Here is a 17,223-nt window from a genome sequence, read left to right on the forward strand (position 1 = left end):
AATCATGGCATTTGCAGGTAAATAGGTGGAGTTGGAGAAGATAATGCTAAGTGAAGTCAGCCAATCCCAAAAAACCAAATGCCGAATGTTTTCTCTGATATAAGGAGGCTGATTCATAGTGGGGTAGGGAGGGGGAGCATGGGAGGATTAGACAAACTTTAGATAGAGCAAAGGTGAGGGAGGGAAAGGGAGAGGGCATGGGGTTAGCAATGATGATGGAATGAGGTGGACATCATTATCCAAAGCACATGTATGAAGACACGATTTGGTGTGAATATACTTTGTATATACAATCAGAAATATGAAAAGGTATACTATATAGGTGTAATATGAATTGTAATGTATTCTGCTGTCATATATAACAAATTAGAATTAAAAAAATAATTTACAATCCCATCAACAGTGTAATAGTGTTCCTTTTCTCTGTATCCTCACTAGCATATACAATTGTTTGTGTTCTTGATGACTGCCATTCTAACTCGAGTGAGATGAAATGTCAGTGTAATTTTGATTTGCATTTTCCTAATTGCTAATGATACATGCATACCTATATTTATAGGCCCACAATTCAAAATACCAAAGTATGGAACCAGCCTAGTGTCCATCAATGGATGAAAGGATGAAAAATATGTGATATAAATACACATTAAAGTTTTATTCAATATAAAGAAGCATAAAATTATGTCATTTGTAAGAAAATGGATGAAATTTGAGAATATTAGTCTAAAGGAAATAAGCCAAACTCAGGTGGTCAAGGGTGATGTGTTTTCTCCCATAGGTGGAAGCTAGAAAGGGAAATGGAAAAGGAAAGTTGGGGTGGACCTCATGAAAATCCAATGGAGAGTAGAAGAAAGGGACCAGGGAGAGGAGGGGAGGGAAAGGGGAAATCCAGGAGAATGATATTGGCCACATTTTATCATATTGTGTGTATATGAATATTTAATGAAGAATCTCACAATTATGCACAACTATAGTAATGCACCAATAAAAATATGGGGAGGGGCTGAGGCTGGGGCTCTGTGGTAGAGAACTTGCCTTGCATATGTGAGGCACTGGGTTCGATTCTCAGCATTGCATAGAAATAAATAAAATAAAGAAATATCAACAACTGAAAAAAAATTGAAAAAGAAATATAGGGAACAAAAAGTAACTCTAGTACATCTGAGGGTTCTCAGTGAGACTGTTCTACCTGAAGAATAACTTCCTAGGCCTTGCTTCCTAAGGCTCTGGTCACTGAGGGAAGGCCATGTGGTGACCTGCACCATCTCTCATGACTTCATTACTCTGGTAGTTACAGAGCGGGAGAAGGCATTTTTTCCACTGCCTGCTTTTAAAAGATGGATCAGCTCTGCCATGTGACCCACGGAAAACCTGGGCCTGTTAGCTAGAATGACATGAGGATAATGAATAATAACCTCCTTGTGCTGAGAAGCATCCCCTGGGAGGGAAACAGACTGGAGACCTAGAGAACATAGGTTGCTGCTCTCCTTGGGAAGTAGGGAGTGAACTCAGAAAATCAAATCCAAGCCCGTGAGGTCTGTGGCACATCTTTGGCAGCTTTCGCCAGTCATTTTGATACGGCTCACTTATGGACTCCCCAGGCTCCACATCTATTTAATTAAAAAAAAAATAAAAGAGGCGACTTTTTCTTTCTTCCTCATTGCAGAGAAGTCCACTGGGCCTTGTCTTGACAAGTCAGGCACAAAATGACAGATGGGGCTGAAGGCACATTTCCTCCCCCCCTCCCACTTCAGAGACTTCTTCTATTGCCCTCCCTCCTCAGGCTGGGAGGACAGACTTTGTGACCAGCCTGCTACATGGAGGAAGTGGGGCTCCAACTAGTTGGAATTTTTATAGCATTGAAGAATAAACCTTGCTATTCTTACTTGAAGTTCTAGGATTTTTATATTAGATTATTCTTTATTAAGATTTTTATAAGCTCATATTGTTTCAGCTATCATAACAAAATATTGCTATTAAATATAATCTGGTTATAAAACAGAATGCAGAATATGGTTCCGTTTATGGAGAAATATGTCTAAGTATTCATGTGCAATATATACATTAAAAATCTGGAAGTTTTCCATCCAGCAGTTGGTTTGCTAAAAGTGGTTACCCCTTGGGGAGGTGAGATCATATAGAGATTTTTACATTCTCTGCATGGTTTGGTTATTGAATATCAATGGCATAAAAATACAATGATATTTTCATTAGAAAGTGAATTTATTGTGAAATCAGTTTCAGAGGGAATTATATCTTTATTCTTTGTACTTAAACAACTGTTTTATATCATTTTTTTGCCTCTTTTGAATCTTTCTACATATAATTATTATAATAATTATAGGATAAATATATATATATATATATATGATAATTCTTAGTTGACATTTTCACTTAATGCTATTTCATTTGCACTTTCCCAAGAACATTGTCTCTGTATATTTTTATTAGTGGATGTTTAATTGTCCATTGGCTCAGTGTCTATTTTTATGGCATAGTTTCCTTCGGAAATTATACAATAAGTTTTGCCCATAAAATGCACAAAGGGTAGCTAATGGGGGGGAAAGTCTCAAGTTTCTAGCTAAACCCCTGACTTTTTACCAATGCAAAACAAGTGGGAGGGTATGTGGAAAACTGCCCTTGCCTTCTATCAGGCACATCATGCTTGATTTCCAGTAGTCATTTACTGGACATCTACTATGTGCCATTAATTAACCTGTATTTCTCAAATTGTAGCACCATGGGAAAATTCCCGCCAGACCCAAGAAGTATTTGAATGCAAATGTAACCTAACCCTGTAGATGACATAAGTGAAAGCAGAGGCAAGAGCAGTTTCCCAGAATGGGGATGACTGGGCATCAATCGTTGTCCCCTTGTTGTTGTGGAGAGGTTCTTCCAGAACCAGGCCTCTGGGTGTGTAGAAGAGCTTCCATCTTCTCTCAGTAGGGCAAAGTCCTCTGCAGCAGTCTCTCAGGAATATGCAACAGAGCTCTTTCCTTCTCTGTATTATTTTTGCCTTCATCTTCTAATTCAGTCAGAATCTCAGCATAGAGTCATCGAGTCCTGATCCTGTAAGTCTTTCCATTTGATTTATAAAACACAAGAGTCAAAAAAAAAACAATATAATTTCTTCAAGGACACACAGCATCCAGCAGTCTTGTGAACGATGGAAGCTGGCAGAACCTCATAGAGTGTATTTGTATCTCCAGTTTTCATTTCTACAAAAGGTTTTAACTGGCTTGTGTTCATAGAGGTATCATAGATATTCTCTGATCTCCCAGTTGGAAGTCAGTTCTCTACTGTGCAAGATCCACCTGTACTTTCTTTGTGATACTGTCCTCCCCACCCCACACATTTTCTATCTATGTAATCTCCATCCTTAGATTCCAAGTTTCTTGGTGAGAAGGAGCCATGTATTAAATATGCATTTTTCTAGAAAGCTTAATAAAATAACTTGTTTAGTTAATAATGATTGCAGTAACTTTTATCTTGAAGGACTCACAAATATTTTTTACTCTTAATTTTTATTTGCATCATTAACATATTAACTTGTGTTTTTATTTTTTAAAAATTTTAATTAACAAATAATAATTGCAAGTATTTAGGGGATACAATGTGATAATTGTACACATATACACAATGTGTAATGATCAAATTAAAGTAATTAGTATTTACCTCTCCTTAAGCTTTTGCTATTTTTCTCTTGGGAAGCTTTGAAATCCTCTCTTCTACTTATTGATAAAATATATAATAAATTGCTATGAACTAGGGTCACCTACTATGCCGTAGACCATGATAATTTAATCCTCTTATTCATTTTAGTGCCAGTTATCCGATCTGTGTCCCCCTTCTCCTTTCTAGCCTATAATGACCACTATTCTATAGTTTACTTCTATAACACCAACATTTTTAGCTTCCACAAGTGAGTAAGAGTATGTGATATTTGTCTTTCTGTACCTGGCATCAACATATGTCCTCCAGTTCCATCAATGTTGTTACACATGATAGGATTTCATTCTTTTTTAATGGCTGAATAATATTCCATAATGTGTATCACCACATTTTTCTTACCCATCCATCTTTTGATGGACACCTTGGTAGATTCCATATCTTGGCTACTGTGACTAGTGCTGCAATAAATAAGGGAGTGCATTCAAATAAAATAATGTTCTTTTGACATACTGATTTCATTTTCTTTGGATAGGCTCCCAGTAGTAGTATAACTGGATTATAGTATACCTATGCTTCTATTTCTAGATTTTAGATGAAGTTCCATACCGTTTTCCATAAAGGCTGTATTTACTAATTTACATTCCCACTAACAATGTATATGGATTCCTCTTTTTTTTTGCCTCTTCATGAGCATTTATTTATTTATTTTGTCCTTTTGATTATAACATTCTAAGATGAGATGAAGTCTCATTCACACACACACAAATTTTTGTTGAACAGAATATAAAGACTTGGCAACTGGTCTGTCATTACACTCATGAAGGAGTTGGAGTTTCAAAGGCTTGTGTTGAAATATGGCTCTGCTTCTACACCTGACTAAATCAGTCAGGGTCACTCCAGGTGAATTGGGTTGGCACTGAATAATCACACTGAGATAGAGAAAATACATTTTTCTTGGGGGTTCAGTGATAGCTCCTTGGCCCCAGGTCCCACAAGGGAAGCAAGAGAGGCAGACAAAAGAGAGAGCATGCCTGAAGCCCCATTTATTGAGGGGAAGACACTTGAGAAAGTTCCACCCAAATGAGGCAAGGGATTGGGTATCCAGGGGGTGTAAGCTCAGTCTTGTTGGGTGACACCCACTCCCAGAGCTTCATTCCCCTGCTGAGAGGAGGTGAGATCCACCTGCTTCCACCTGCAGCAGAAAACGAGCCTCACACTTTTATTGTTCAAGGCTACCTAAGTGGTAGCTCCTGACATGGCTCCACATTTAGGTTCCATTATCATTTTGGGCAAAGTATTTAACCCCATGAACCTCAATGACTTAATTTCTATGTTGGGGAAAGTAATACCTACTTCACAGGGAGTTTTACATAAAGTAATGTATGTAAAGCAATTAGCATACTTATTTGCATTAGAATGCAAGTTAAAAATCATACTTATTAATTACTAATAGAAAGTGGTAGTTCTAATAACATGGTTTCTAGAATATATATGAAATGCTAAAAGAGCATTAGGCACAAATGTTTAAAGAAGTGATTTAAAAAAGGGAAAGAAAGCAATGGCTCCTACCGAATTCACCTGTTTTTACTTGTGTGGCCAACTGCTTTGACCTCCATTCTATTCAAGGAATTAACATCTTAATATTGAGCACAGATACCAAAATAAGAATGGAGGATCAGATTGGCCACTTGACAGAAGGAACAAATATTCTTCTTCTACCCTTGGTCCCACCACCTAAAACACATGCAGACTGGTACACACTACCACATAGAGAAATGAAATAGTTACTTTTTGGTTCAGGGTGCTGGAAAACTCCTGCAAAAGTTGGTTTTAACAGCAGTCTTTTCTAAAGTGCTAAGAGACAGGCTGCTGCTTAATGATGAATGAGCACGCTCCTCCTCACTCCAATGTGACAGAAGCATACATTTTGTCCTAAAAATATAGCCAAAATTACCAAAGTGAAAATGTATTCCCTGGAGGAATAGAGATAAGAATGCTGATGCTTACTGAAGTGCTGTTGCTGGTGCATTTGTAAGGCTGATGGAATACTGATGTTTACATTAAGAACTGCTTGCAATTGTATTGGAAACAAATGCTTACCCTTGCATTACTGAAATGAAGACATATGCAATAAAAATGCTCTGCATAGGAGCATACAGATGCATAACAATTACTGTCATTGTGAGAACTTCACTGTATGATTATGAAATTTCAAGTTTCAATAGAAAATGAAAATAGGAAGCATTGTCATTATTTAAATTGCAATAAGCTATAACACTAAATATTAAAATAGGAGAGTAAAAAGATTCTTATTTAGTTAGCATAAGAGCAATGAAATTTCCATTACGTAACATTTTTTTTCAAAACATGCTGATTTTAAATTTAAAACTTTAAATCATCCTAATATATTATGATGACACAGAGGAAGGGAAAATGACCAGAAACCTAGGATCCTCAATTCTTAGACACTTCTCAATCTTCTGCACTCTCTCTGATGAGGTTCCCCTGGGGTCTGTAGGCAGAGGACAAGGTCACTTGTTTTAATGCCAGGAGCGTTTTTTTCCAAACCTCAATGTAATCTCTTGTGACTTTTTCCAGACTTGAAGTATAATAAAGTGTGTCTTTTTTTATCTTAACATCAGCAAGTTTTTATGGGTGTCTGTGCATACACAACACTCTGTATTTATTGCTCATATACAGGAAAATATAATATATAAGATTTAAAAGTTAATGATTATTGCTGCATATCAGCTTAATGGATGATATAGTTTTCCATTATTCATTAAATTATTGTCCCATCCATTTGATTTATATTACTAATCTTTTACAAAAGGAAAATATAAAATCCTAATATATGATTAGAGGTTCTCAGAAATAAGAGCAAATATTTGGTGACACTTTCAGAGAATTGCAGATGTTAAGATCAGCAAAGAGCCTGCAAACTGGAGAGAGAGTTCACTGAAGTTCATTTCAACATTCTATCCCTTGTCAATTTGGAATATCACATCCAAAGATGGAAGGCTGAATATTTTAACGTGGGTCATAGCAGAAAATAGATTAATCATCTACTCTTCAATTGCTTTAATTCTTAAAGTATGTATAATCTGTTGTAACATTTGGAGGTATTTTTGAAAGATGCACGATTATATGTTATTGATTTTTCTGAGTGGAGAGAAAAAAATCCTCAAATTCTGGTAAAGATCAAATTCTTGAGGACAAAGTTAGCTTTATCATAATTCCAATCTTTTTTTAGATTTATTTATTTATTTTAATTAGGTATATATGACAGCAGAATTCATTTTGATTCATTATACACAATTGCAGCACAACTTTTCATTTCTCTGATTGTACACGATGTAGTGTCGTACCATATGTGCAATCATATATGTACCTAGGGTAATAATGTCCATCTCATTCCACCATCTTTCCTGCCCCCATAGACCCCATCAAAGTTGCCCAATCAAAGGTTCTCCCTTTTTTCCATGCCTGTTCCCCCAATTATGGATCGACATCCACTTATCAGAGAGAACATTCGGCCTTTGTTTTTGGGGATTGGCTTACTTTGCTTAGCATGATATTCTCCAACTCTATCCATTTACCTGCAAATGCCATAAACCAATTCCATCTTCTTAATATAGTTTGATACATCTTCCCAAACATTTAACATTACACTTTATCTCTAGGATAATAAATTTAAGCCATTTGGATATTGACTATACTGTTGGAACACTCCATCTGAGCTCTTCACTGAAATGTTAGAGATGACTTTGTTGGTTTTAACAGGACTATGAAAAAATGTTTCATTTCACCCACATTCACCACTCATTGTAAACACCTTCCTCCTCAACAGTTACCAAAACTATTAAGTCGCCTCCTTTTTTGAATAGCAGATTGAGAAGATTATACTTAGGGTCTAGAATTGAATCCTAGTCATAGATTTCACCATTCTAACACTGATCAACTTCAGTAGGTCTGTTGGTGACAGCCACCTGTTCTCTGTGAATAAAGAGCGTGTGGGCTGGCATTTAGGAGCAGGCTTTTTTATCCCCAAGGAAAGCCCTTCCTTGCTCCACATATGCTGGTGCACAAAGGTCTGACCCAAGCTGCCACTTTCAGTCTATCTCCTGGCTCACAAAAACAGGCATTCATCTAAATGAGAAATCTCTTTTCTATAGCGTGAGTGTTTAGAGATAAGCAAAAATCACCAGTCGTTGGGTACTTGTCTCTGCTTAAAGCACATTTACTGAAAGCTGATCTACACTCTGCATAAAGAAATTCTTCCATCTCGCTGTAAAGTGTAGTCTCTCTAATGTGTTGTGTAACGATGATGTCTCCATCCCTCCATATGGCACTGATGATATGTAGCTTCTCAAAGGAGCCGACTGATGAATTTTCCCATAACTCATTCTTTGTTTCCCAATAAAATATTATTAAATAATTTTTTTTTGTTGGAAATAGAGTGGCTTATACCTCTTTTTGCTCTTTGTAATGATAATTACTTATTTTGATGCCTGGGGAGTATCGATGTATGAATCATAATGTCTCATATCTAACTTTAATAATAAAATTGATCAATATTCTATTGAAGATATTATTTTGGACTGGTTAAAAACACACTTTGTTTATTAAAGAGGCTGCTATTTTCTGTTTTAGAATGATGGGATTATCTCACTGCATCATGCCATTAAGAGACAGCTGCAAAGGAAAAAAAAATTCACAGGGATCAAATGCATTACTTGTCCATAATATCTGATTTTAAAATATTCATTACTTACTGTTATGTGAATTTTTCTTTTCCAGATGCTCATGTGAAATCATCACAACTTCAGATTTATTAAAATTTCATTTGTATTACTTTATAAATGACTAATGGTCCAATTTTGAGCCATTTTTGAAGAAAGAATATAATGCAATATAGTAAGGATAACTAAAACTGTTAATTATATGAAAATGAATAACATGCTAGTGATGGGAGAGTTTCTTTCCTTTCTTTGTTTCTTTCTTCCTTTGTTCATTCCCTCCTTCCTTCTTTCCTTTTCTTTCTTTGTATGTGGTGCTGGGGATTGAACTCAAGGCCTTGTATGTGCAAAGTACACCCTCTACCACTGAGCTACATTCCTAGTCTCTCTCTCTCTCTCTCTCTCTCTATATATATATATATATATATATATATTCCTAGTGTCCATCTGTCTCTCTCTCTCTATATATATATGGTATATATAAATATACCATATTTATATAAATAAATTTAAAACAAATTATACATTGTTAATTGAAATAAACAATGAATTCAGCCATTGGAGTCCATTGTACAAATTTTTGGAATATAATTTAAAGGATATAATAGAATTTCTAGGAAAATAATAATTTCCAACTTATGAAAAGTATATCACTTTCTCTTTTTCTATGGAACTGCTGGCTTGATAGTTCTAAATTACTAGAGGCCACCAGCAGTCCAACGACCATATTTTGTTTGGCCTTAAGTCTACCCTGCTCACTATTTCTCCATGAGGAGGAAAAATGAGTCTGAGAAAAGGAAGCCAAGGAAAGAAATTTCTGTCCAAGTTTCAGAGTAAAATTGGCCAGAGGAATACCAAGGGCTGGGCACAGAGAACCGTCAGTTGCCCTTCCCAGGGTGGGAAAAGTATTTAGGCACAGACATTGTTTAGAATTGCTGGTGCATGGTCATAATAAAGAGGTGTTCAGGTTTATTATTATTATTTTTATTGATTCATTATAATTATTCATAACAGTAAGATTCATTATGCCATATTTGAACAGGCACATAACATAATTTAATCAATATCTTTTGCAGAATTTCCCTTTATTTTGCCCTCCTCTCTCTCTCTCCTGATCCATTTCTTTACTGATCTCCATTATTATTATTATTATTATTATTATTGTCATTATTATTTTACTTAGTGCATTATAATTATATCTATAAGCAGAATTCATTGTGGCATATTTGCCCATAAACAGCATAATTTGCCAGATTTCATTCCGTAGTCCTCCCAATGTTCTTCCCTCCTCCCTCCCTCTCTATTCCCTTCCCCTAGTCTATTGGTCTCCCTTTTAGTTTCATGAGGTCTCTTTTTGATGTCTTTCTCCTCTCCTCCCTCTCTCTAACTTTCATATATGAGAGAAAAAATTGATTCTGATGTTTTGAGTCTGGCTTATTTCACTTAGCATAATGTTTTCCAGTTCCAGTCATTAACTAGCAAATGACATAATTTCATTCTTCTCTTGGCCAAGTGAAACTCTATTATGTACATATACCATATTTTCTTTATCTATTCATCTGTTGATGGACACCTAGGCTCATTCCATAATTAAGTTATCGTGAATTGCACTTGTTTAGTTGTCTTTATAATTGCTTTTAAGTCCATATTTTTATTGTCTGTATCTGGGGTAGATCACTCTAACTCCTAGGCCTCATTGGACCCCACTGGTTGGTCCCAGGAACTCTAAGTAGGAATAGGAGAGAGCTAAGTGGACTTATCCTAGGCCTGTCTTACCTTGAAGGTGTGAATGGAAAGAGAGAGAGACTACCAGGAGGGGACACACACACACACACACACACACACACACACACACACTCGCACAGAGTTCTGGTTAGCCCTGGACCTGTTAGATGACTTTGTCTTGACTGCTTCATTTCTTCATGATTTTTTTTTCTCTTTGGAGAGGAAGGGTCCCCTAAGACTGTGAGCTCCAGGAGGAGGAGCAGAGTAGATATGGAGGTTTTCTGTGATGGCAGAAGGAAGTCCCTGCATATTTTGAGTTCAGTATGGTTCCCAACAAAGTGTAAGCACTGATTCATTTTGCACATGATTTTGAAGACGAAATGCCAAATTTGCTACAATTTATGGTGGGAAGAATGTGCTTAGACAGCAGAGTGTGTCAAAACCTGAGTTTAGATGAAACAGGGAAATCAGAGATGGGGCGAGGCTGCCAGGAAAACAGACGTTTCATATGTGGGCCAATGAGGTCACAGATACTCTTGTCCATATTGTCACCTATGTCTATGTCTAGCATGACACATGACCAGTACAGGTGGTGGACAGCTCCCAATGCACCAGACGTCCAACTTGTGTAATGCCGAGTTTTAGAAAGTCTGTTACATTCAACTGTTTCACATCAGGTTAAAGTGAGGTAACTCATGCCCTAGGAGCACTTTGTTCCACCACTGAGTGAAGCTGAATTAACCTGTTCCTTGTGTATTTTCCTGGGAAAAAATAGTGACTTGGCAAGTGGCTCTGGACATAATGGGGAGGCGTTCTGCGTCCAGCCTTATAGTGAGCAAACTTTGTGTCAGAGCTTTTGATTACCAGGTAGGATCTCCTCACCGACGGACCACATGTTCATCTGAGAAAATTTGACTAATTTAATACATATTTACTGAGTCCCAATCATGAGCCAAATCCTAGGCCCACAGTTATGAAAATATATCTTATTGATGTATATAATTAACTATATTAGAAGGAAAACATCTGCTAGTGCAATAAGAAAAGTAACCAGAGCTACAGGACTGAGAGTGTAAGGGAAGGACATGCATTTATTTCCTGCTTGGGTAATTGACTTGACCTTTGTGGTCACCTTTATAAATATGCAGGTAAGCTTAATGGCTTTTGTGAGGTCTAGGTGAGACGTAATAGAACTTGGAACATTACAGGTTCTTCACAGATTCTTTCCCTCCCCTTCCTATCTCCTCCACTCCTCCACTCCACTGTAAGCATAGTGGAGTGAGGGACCGAGGCTTGTTTGCCACTGTATCCCACACAACATCTATTTTTTGTGTGCTTTGTTTTGATTGTGCTCAATAACTATAGACTTAGACCAATAGTTCATTGATAGTGCTCAGGAAAGGACCAAAGGATGTGTGTGTGTGTGTGTGTGTGTGTGTGTGTGTGTGTGTGTGAAAGGGGGGGAGGAGAGAAGGAGTTGATTTCAGCACTGTCAATGACAAATAGTCAGATACATAGACTTATTGGATGCATTCAAGCAGATGGAAAAAGATGAATTCAGCAAAACTACAAGACGACTCTAAGTTACATGAGATAGTGAGAAAATAGTATCCACTTTTCTCCTGCTTTGCCCAGCTGCTACTACTGAGAGTACTCTAATAATGCATAATCAGAAGTGACACTATAAAACAGTCAGTGATTTGAAGCACATATTCTACTATGTTTATTAGTGATATTCTGAGCTTTTCCTACTCCCTTCCTCCTTCTCTTGAGATACTCAATGAGTCCCAGTCATTTATTATTATTCAATGTCACCAGATTATACAGAGATAAATTTGCAAAAGCTTTGAAAAGGAAATCTTTAGCACAACCATTAGTATTATTTTTTTTGTAACCCACAATACCAAATAATTAATCTGGGCTGAATTTACATCCAGAATAAACTTGTTATAGAACAAGCACTTAATAGACCAATTATTTCAGTATCACATAGACCTGCTGTCAGACGATATTACTTGTCTTTTTAGCAAATATTACTACCACCACTAAACCTACACTAGCCTGGATTCACACCAGTCCTTGTGAAGAGCAAGTTAAAAACTCCAAATAGAGAGACAGCCTAGTTAATCTCTCTTTCATTAAGCTAGTATTCCAATATTTTTTGAGGACAACATTTAACCCTCTCAACTTGTACTTTTAAGAAGCTATGTGAGTTAACGAGAAAGTTGTGAAACTGACAGCATAGAGCCTAAAATCAACCTTCTTTTGGGGCAGCATTTGGCATTGATTGAGGCAGGATTGCAGACCAAATCAATGCCACCCACCAGGCCACTGGGTTTGAATCCTGAAGTAATACCCTCCTGTCCTCCCACATTCACCCCTTTACTCCTGCTCTGACCTTGAGACTTCCCATGTCCATTGCCCTCCACTTGCACTTCTCTGGTGTAGCTGCTTTGAAATATTAATTTATATTCTTGACCAGAATGCAGATTATTATTATTATTTTTATTTTTGTACCAGGGATTGAACCCACTGGCATTTAACCACTGAGCCACATCTCCAGCTCTCTCTCTCTCTCTCTCTCTTTATTTTTTATTTTGAGACAGGGTCTTACTAAGTAGCTTAGAGCCTCACTCAGTTGATGAGGCTGACTTCAAACATGCGATCCTTCTGCCTCAGCCTCCTGAGCTTCTGGGAAGAATGCAAATTTTTTTGAGAGAAAGGACCATGTCTCATTCACTTTTATGTTTCTTAATTACCCCTTGCACAGAGATTTGAGATATGATAAACATTTGTTAGATAAACATTCAGCTAAGAAGGCCAAGTCATATACTGTAAGTGGGCATCAGAGTCCCAAGTACACAGAACATTCGTTGTCAGCTATTTTGCATTCCAAAATTAATTCTTTTTTTTTTTTAGAAAGAGAGAGAGAGAGAGAGAGAGAGAGAGAGAATTTTTTAATATTTATTTTTTAGTTCTCGGTGGACACAACATCATTGTTTGTATGTGGTGCTGAGGATCGAACCCGGGTCGCACGCATGCCAGGCGAGTGCGCTACCACTTGAGCCACATCCCCAGCCCCCCCAAATTAATTCTAATTCAAATTGCACATAGAATGGTTTAGATATGTGTAGATATACCCAAAAGCTCATGTTTGGGGAAATACAAGAAGGTTTAGAGGGGAAATGATTGGACTATGAGAACCTTGATCCAATCAGTGAATCAATTCCCTGATAAGGATTAACTGAGTGGTAACTTAAAGCATGTAGGGTATGGATGGAGGATGGGGGTTACTGGGAGCCAACCTTTGGGGATGATATTTGTGGTGGCAAGGAGAGCTTTCTGGAGGCATTTCCCCAGCTTCTTTCCCCTGCCACACCCTTCTGCCAAAATGTGCTGCCTCACCTCAGTTCCTGAGGAATGGAGTCAGCCATCTGTGAACTGAGACCTCTGAAAACTTGAGCCCCAAATAAACTTTTCCTCCTTAAAATAGTTCTTATCAGTTCTTTTGGTCATGGTGGGGAGGGGGAGCGGACTAAAGTGGTATATTATAGTTTGAAAAACAGAATATAAATTTAGCTGAGATTATATATATATTTGATATCTCTGGATCCCATACTGCCAAATGGGGGCTTTTCCTGGTCTGAGGGTTGTATGGTCTAATTGGCTTTAAAGAAGATTTAAGAAAAGAATTAGGTATTTGCAATCTGTACTAACAAGATAACATTAAACTGTTATGAGCATATTTCATTAGATAGAAGTAAATCCCTAATTAGTTTAAAACTGTAACATGTTAAACAAATTATATTTATACTGTCAGATAATGCCATATTGAAGAAAAATTATCCGTGTTACCCAGATAAAAGTACAGAATACATTACTCAATTTCAGGGATATAAGATATGAGAACTAAAATACTCATTAGTATTCCATCACTACAGGAGTCAGACGTTCAAAAGCCTTCAGAAACCTAAATGCTGGTGGTGGGTGGGTGGACGCCATGAAGAGAGGCAGGGCCTCCCTCTCTAAAGAGATCAGCTGTTGACAGCTCCAGGCATGGCCAACACATGGAGAGAGGTCCCAGGCCTTGTCATAGAAGGAGAGAAGTTGCAACTCTGCACGTTTGTGGGAAACATCTGGAGTTTTCAATGGATAAAAATATAATTCTTTTTTTTTTCCATAAAAATCAAGTGCAGGCCAAAGAAAACCAATGTTTAGTTCAGAATTAGTTCCACAGATTGTTAGTTTCTGGATAAAACACATGATCCACATGATCTTTGAAAAATTTTTGTTGGTGCATTGTAATTATACATAACAGTGGAATTCACTCTGACATAATCTTTAAGTTACCATCTAAACCTAAGATACTGATCCTAGTACCAAATTCAGTTAGCTAGTTCATTTAGTTAGCAAAAATTCGTTCATATTTATGTCACATGCTTCTTATTTTACTCTTTCTAGAATTACCAAATCATTATGTAAACAACATATCATAAGTTCTTATCTGAGGTAAAAAAAATTTTAAAAAGATTTCTATAATTCTCATCATATAATCACCCTGCTTCAAGGACTCGATCAATGCATCCTGACTGGGTTGCCTACTGTATTCTTCAGCCTCCTCAATGCCACACATTTCCGGTAGCTCTTGATTGCAAGATCACTAGGCAATGCTGAGCTAACGTGGATCTGGGGTGAACAGTCTACGCCTCTCAGAACACACACCGAGCCCGGATCGCCTGAATTCAGGCTCCCGTTCGCCTGCGTCTCGCAGACAAACCTCTGTGACTCAGCGCTAAATGATCCCGCTGAAACAACTGGTCGGCCCTTCTGAACCTGCAGAGGTTAATACCAACCGAGCCTTCATAGGTAGTGGCCACAGGATTGAGATGGGGCTTGGGAGAGCTGGTCAGGACCCACCCGTTGCATCGGTCACCCGGCAAAGGGAACGAACTGTCGCCATTAGCATGGGATAACACCATGGCAGAGAACTGACGTCACCAGAATGCCGTGGAGGAGATAACTTCATTGAAACCAGCGGCAGCAGGTGTGTAACCCCCTAGCCTTCCCTCTCCACACAGCGGGGAAAACTCAAGGGCCCCTCCCAGCTCTCCCGTGAGCGTGATAGTCAGACCGAGGGAATCAGGAGTGGCGCGGGACCCGCGGCGCAGGATCCCCGGCTACTGCTCCCACCAGTGCTGACAATTGAGGTCTCTTGCACCAGCTACTGGGGATGTGGCTACCGGAGGGCAAGAAAAATATGCTGAGGGTTCTCAGCCCCAAGCTCCACAACCTTAGGGTCTGAGGGAATAGCAAACAGGGAGAGTGTGCCCAGTCGTTCAAGAAAACAGGGCTCCCGGGAGCAGCAGACCTGGTGTGTAGCCAGTATTGTGGTGAGCGTCACCGGTGAGCACAGCCTGGCTGGAGGAAAAGTGGGGAAGTGAGTAGACACAAGGCCCCAGGCACTCAGGATTGGAGACCCGCCCAGTTGGGGAGGAGGAGCTGCTGCACAGTGATTGGTTCCTGCATATTGAGAGGAGAAGCTTGGCCCGGTGGGCACAGCTCCACCTGCTGGAAGAGAAGTTAATCGAGCTCTAAGACTGCATTTTTAAATTTTTTTTTTAAATTTGGGTTTTTTTTTTCATTTTTTAAAAATTTTTTTAAATTATTTTTTTATTTTGATTATTTTTAAAATTTTTTTTCTTTTCTATTTTTTTCTTTTGTCTTTTCATTTCTTTTCAATTTCCTTATTCCCTTTCCTTGAATTCTACCTGTTTACTCTCATTCTCTTTAGTGACTTCTTCCCTTCCCTTCTAATACCTTTCCTCCCAAGCATCATGACGCTGTTTATGTGTAATTTACTAAATATGTATAGGTCAATGTTCCGAGGCATTATATAGTGCTACCAAGTCCCTAGCTACCCCCAAATACTCCAGACCATTCTCCTATTAATATCCCTCGTCAGTAGAGCAACCCTCCAAGGTTGCCAAGAGATACCAACCTCAATACCATCACATCATTCGACCTAAATAAAAGTTCCAAGACCAAACCGCACACCTCTATATGCCATCAGAATCTGTACACAGTTTAGGAAACGAATGAATCTGCATTAAAGTGCAACAAAACTCATCATCTCTAGTCATAGTCTCCCATCACAAAAGAGAGACCCCAGAGACACACAAAACCAAATAAATTTATAGGAGTAGACAGTAACTCAGCAGTCAAACAGAACAAGAAGTAACATGAGCAGCATGAAAAAGCAAGGAAGAAAAGGAGTACAAACAATGCAGGACAGCCTAAATATTCAGGAGGACCTAGAGGCATCAGAAAAATGGTCAAATAAAGAACTCAAGGAATATCTTAGGCAGATGGAATGGAATCTTAAAGAGGATATGAGACAGCAAATTCAAACAATGAAAGAATACATTGAAAATGAATTACATAAACAGATAAAAGAAGCAAATAAGCATCTTTATCAGGAGATAGAGATTATAAAAAAAATCAAACAATAATTCTAGAAATGAAGGAAACTATAAACCAAATTAAAAACTCAAATGAGAGTATCACTAACAGAGTGGAGCAAGTAGAAGCCAGAACGTCAGATAATGAAGACAAAATATATCATCTTGAAAAGGGTCTAGCCAACTCAGAAAGGCTGGTAAAAAAATCACGAGAAAAACATCCAAGAGATATGGGATAACATAAAAAAACCAAACTTAAGAGTCATTGGGATAGAGGAAGGTATAGAGGTTCAAACCAAGGGAATGAGCAACCTGCTGAATGAAATAATTATAGAAAACTTTCCAGAAATAAAAAAGGAAACGGATGTACAAATTGTAGATGCATACAGGACACCGAGCATACAAAATCACAGTAGACCAAAGCCAAGACACATTGTTATGAAGATATCCAATATACAGAACAAAGAGAAAATATTAAAAGCTACAAGAGAAAGGAGGCAGATTACATTCAGGGGTAAACCAATAAGGTTAACAACGGATTTTTCATCACAGATGCTGAAAGCGAGAAGATCCTGGAACAACGTATTTCAAACACTGGAAGACAATGGATGCCAACCAAGAATTTTGTA

This window comes from Marmota flaviventris, chromosome 8, assembly GCF_047511675.1.
Source record: "Marmota flaviventris isolate mMarFla1 chromosome 8, mMarFla1.hap1, whole genome shotgun sequence".
Classification (NCBI taxonomy): Eukaryota; Metazoa; Chordata; class Mammalia; order Rodentia; family Sciuridae; genus Marmota; species Marmota flaviventris.